The 5111-nt window shown below is 32.8% G+C and overlaps 1 pseudogene; it reads left to right on the forward strand.

The window, feature by feature from the left end:
* The first annotated feature begins 1953 nt into the window (after nucleotides 1-1953).
* LOC107849060 lies at nucleotides 1954-4609 on the forward strand (annotated as a pseudogene).
* Nucleotides 4610-5111: the final 502 nt, after the last annotated feature.

Genomic DNA, 5111 nt, shown 5'->3' on the forward strand with positions numbered 1-5111 from the left:
CAATAAAAAATGTTACTCCGTCCGTTCGTTTTTACTTGTCACTATTTTCCTAATTTGATATATATTTTTACTTGTCATTTTTGACAAATCAAGTAAAGCCGAAATTTTGTTTCCATGTTTTGCACTTAGCATTAATTAGTTGTTCCTCAAATTATTTTTCAATACCTATTGCTAAATATCTATTAATATGAGTAATGTGGTAAAATCACTATACTAATTATCATTTTTATAATGAGTGTGCCATGTCAAAAGTGACAAGTAAAACCGAAATGGAGGGAGTATCATCAACTTAGAAACAAAGAATAGCGAGGACACTAGCAAAACTATTAAATTTAGCTTGTATTCGGGCAACTCTTACATATAAACGGAAATGATGGAGCAACATAACTGGCTAAAATGCACTTCGGTGTTTTACTAAATATTGGTTACTAAATTTGAAGCAATGTCACAAACACTAAAAATCAAAAAAGCTAGTCTTTAAACTTCCCTTTTAAATACTACATAACTATGCACATGCCCCAGGAGCAGAGCCAATCTTTTAATTTCTTGCTTTAATTGTATAGAAATCAGTACCAATTTCGTTTTTAGCGCTTTCACCCTAAAAATTCTTCCATACTATCAAAGCCTATTAGCACAATATCCCACTAACAAACTAAAGTGAAAGAGTTCAAACAAACCACAAATAGAACTTCTGAGAAAAAATTAAAAACCCTAACATAATCAGTGTACACAAAACACTGAAAATTCAACCTCACAAAGAGAAAATCTATTGAAGAAATTTTAGATTAATAAAGATGCAACATGAAATATCAAAAACCCCACAAACAGAAATTTTGAGAAAAAGACGTTTCCATTTCGAGTAAAAAATTATTTATCAAGCTTTTTAACGCAATAATCTAACAACCCTAAGTGAAAGAGCTCAAGAAAACCTAAACCTATCATTTAAAAGTGACTTCTAACATAGAAATTAAGAAATTAAAAGAGGAGAAACAACTAAAATTATGAGATATAGAATCTTACCTCTAATTTCGATTCAAAATTCACCGATTGACATCCTTTTCGATTGATATTGAGTGATTTCCTTTTCTCAATTGAGAGAAAAGAGAGAAAAAGGAAAGGAGACAGTTTTTTGGAGAGAGGCGGATGATATAACGTTGAGAACAAAGTGAAATAAAAGATTTAGACCTAATATTTATTTGGTCGGATAATGGATTTAGCAACTGATAAAAATCTGTTGCTCCTTATTTATTAAAAATATACTATTAGTTGGCTGGGCAACGAATTCAGCAACGGATTATAAATGCATTGCTAGTTATTTATTAAAAATATACCTAATATATTTTCTAAGAATGGTAAAATACTTCTAGTGACAAAACTTCCGTTGCTATTTCCCTCTCCACCATGTCAAAAAAAATTTCTCCCATTTATGTCGCTAATTTTGTCACCAAAATAAAGGCGCCAATATTTACCGCCAAAATATAGCAACGCATTTAATATTCTGTGGCTAATCCGTCACTAATTAGGCTATTAATTTTAATTTCATTTATTTAGAAACAAAATTTCTATTTTGTTGCAATTCTGTCATTAATTAGCGACGAAAATGAGCTTATTGCTAGAAATCTGTTGCTAAACGCAGTTTTTTCTGTAGTGAAACATTCGCAGAATCAACTTTTGCCGTAAGGGTTCTTTAGGTATGAAATTCATCATCAAAAGTTATTGTGGTAATTTTAGCTTATTGATGCATTGTGATAATTTTAGCTCGTTGTATAATTAACATATTGATTTGATTTTTGGGGAGGTGAATGTAAGCTAAACTTGGGATATGCTGCTGTTGTACTAACATATTTACCATTAAGGAATTCCGTCGAACATGTTGTGGGGAGTTTGTTATTGCGGTTATAATTGTGTTTGAGTAATTATGGGGGGTTGGTCTTGGAGGGAAAGACCGTTAATATGGGAGTTGACGTTGATCGCAACATATTTTGGGAAGGCCAAACGTATAAGGTCAAGGTGGTACAAGAAATTAGTTTCAAGTATTTCAAACTAGTGTATAATTAGCATTAGAAGATAATGAGGAATTGTGTCGAACAGGTTGTGGGGACTTTGTTATTGTGATTATAATTGTGTTTGAGTAGTTGCGAGGGTTTGTTCTTGGAGGAAAAGGCTGTGTTTTTCATCTCGGATGAATCCAACCTATATTTTAGAGATTAAAGAAGCACTAACTTGTTGATTCTAAGAGAGAGCACCTTAGCTATTAGCTTGTATAACATGGACCAATAGGCAATGGATTTAAACTCTCTAATGGTAGTAGGATTTGACACTAGAAAAGAACTACAACCACCAAAATATCTGAATAATAAATGCATTCATGAAAGACGGGTGGAGCCAGGGTCATATATCACAAGGGCTTTCGTGAAAGAATTACGCTATATATATAAGGGGGAAAATATATTTTTATGTATATATAGTAGATACTAAATCTCTTGATTTCTTTCGTGTATTCACCTATTTATATCCGGAACTCCATCAGTGAAAGTCCCGACTTCTCCACTGATGACAGACCACATTCAAGTGCCGAGAAAGTGAAAATGGCAATACTTTTAGCTTTGGAAACTGATTGTGATGGAACTTACCTTAAAACCTAAGATTGTAGAGTTTCTATCAGTTCATAAAGTTAATATTATATACTCTAGATAACGACTATAGATGAGCAATTTCTAAGGCTACAATCATTGAAAATGACAAATCAAATAGCTGACCTTTTAAACCTCTAAAGTTCAATGTGTTCAATTTTCTTGTTCAAGACGTGGTGTGAATGGTGTAGACATCAATAATTATTTTCCTAGTTTCCAACATATGTATCTTGTGAGGTACCTCTAGTTAGTACATATGATTTTTGCAATTAGCTATTAGATTACTCCACACCACATTTTAAAGACACCAGAAAATGTCTGGCACTTTGCTAGATTGAATCCAAAAACAGCACACACACATAGTATTGTTAACTTTGTTTCAACATTTTTATCCATTCAAGATTGTGTTTTTATGCTATTTTTGGTCCTAAATTACGATCATATGTACAAGCAAAAAATCAGGCTGACATATGCTCTCTAAAGAGTTAAGGTTTCATCGTTTGAATTTAGATAGCTTTAAGACTCCATACATCTAGCATTATATTCTTGAGATGTAAGTTGCGCGTGCATGAAACCTTAGGCTATAAAAATTTAAAATAAATGTAAGTTTCTAACTTTTGATCATTGACTGTATCTTCTATTGCAGGCCAATATCTGATGTTTCGAGTGATCTTACTATAGAAGTTGGATCAGCCAGTTTTGCTCTTCACAAGGTATAAAAATGAAGTGTTCAATCTATGTTCCTCTCGTGTATCTACCGCTTTTCATCATCATTGCAATGCTTAAGTCTATGGAAAACAGAAGTTGTGCTAAGAAATGGCTAGTTTAAAGTACCTAGAAAAAGATTGATATTTTAGCCGTTATAAGTAGGCTACCAATATCAATGCAGTTGTGTTGAGGAGAAAATAAAAGTAATAGACAGATGCAAAAATAGAACTACAGAACTTAAGTTATGTGATTCGTGTTAAAATTAAGAAAAATGAAAGAAGAATACCTTGGATACATTTCTAATGTGATTGCTAATTTGTTATTATTTGCAGTTTCCTCCGATTTCGCGAAGTGGAAAAACTAGAAAGCTACTGCTAGTGGCAAAGGATACAAAGGTTTCAAGAATCAATCTTACTGGTCTTCCTGGCAGATCTGATGCATTTGAACTTGCTGCAAAGTTCTACTATGGAGTGAACATTGAGATTACCATATCAAACATAACGTTACTCAGATATGCAGCTAGGTTCATAGATAGGACAGAAGATATCTCTGAGAAAAACCTGGAAATTCGTACTGAGGTATTCCTTAAGGATGCGGTATTTCCAAACATATCCAACTCGATATCTGTTCTTCATCGCTGTGAAATATTACTACCGGTATCTGAAGAAGTCAATCTTGTTAGCCAATTAATAAACGCAATTGCAAACAATACCTGTAAAGAGCAGCTAACATCTGATTTGTCAAAGCTAGAGTATAATTTTCCACCCAAACCTGTTCAGTGCGTTGATTCTGAGACACCATCAGACTGGTGGGGAAAATCACTCGCGTTGCTAAATCTGGATTTATTTCAGAGAGTTCTGTCGGCAGTAAAAACAAAAGGTCTTAAACAAGACATTATCAGCAGAATTTTGATAAATTATGCCCAAAATTCTCTTCAGGGCTTGTTCATCAAGGACCTTCAGTTGGTTAAAGAAAGTTTCTTGGATTTAGATTTGCAGAAAAGACAAAGGATCATCGTCGAAATAATAGATGGCTTACTACCAACACAATCCAGAAAAAGTGCAGTGCCAATGGCTTTCTTTTCAAGTTTGTTAAAATCTGCAATAGCAGCATCAACATCAACTTCCTGCAGGTCTGATCTAGATTGACGCATTGTTCTACAGCTAGATCAGACAATTCTTGAAGATATTCTCATACCTACAAATCCACATGTAAACAATCACAACTCTCTCTATGACACAGATTCTATCTTTAGGATCTTTTCCTTTTTCTTGAAATTGAAAACTTTTGCCAAAGAGGCAAAAGTTTATTCTTTAATTGCACTTAGATTATTAACATATATGTAACTCTAGCCTCATGGGAAAAACTTAGTTTAAAAAATTATTGAAATTGAAAACTTTTGCCTAAGAGGCAACAGTTTATTCTTTAATTGCACTGATTAGATTATTAACATATATGCAACTATTGCCTCATGGGCAAGACTTAGTTTAGAAAATTGTTGAAATTGAAAACTTTTGCCCAAGAGGCAAAAGTTTATTCTTTGATTGCACTGATTAGATTATTAACATATATGTAACTCTTGCCTCATGGGCAAGACGTAGTTAAGAAAATTATTAAAACTGAAAACTTTTGACCAGGAGGTAAAATTTTATTATTTAATTGCACTGATTAGATTATTAAAATATATGCAACTCTTGCCTCATGTGCAAGACTTAATTTAAAAAATTGTTGAAATTAAAATTTTTTACCCAAGAGGCAAAAGTTTATTCT

Source organism: Capsicum annuum, chromosome 12 (assembly GCF_002878395.1).
Source record: "Capsicum annuum cultivar UCD-10X-F1 chromosome 12, UCD10Xv1.1, whole genome shotgun sequence".
In the NCBI taxonomy this organism is placed as follows: domain Eukaryota; kingdom Viridiplantae; phylum Streptophyta; class Magnoliopsida; order Solanales; family Solanaceae; genus Capsicum; species Capsicum annuum.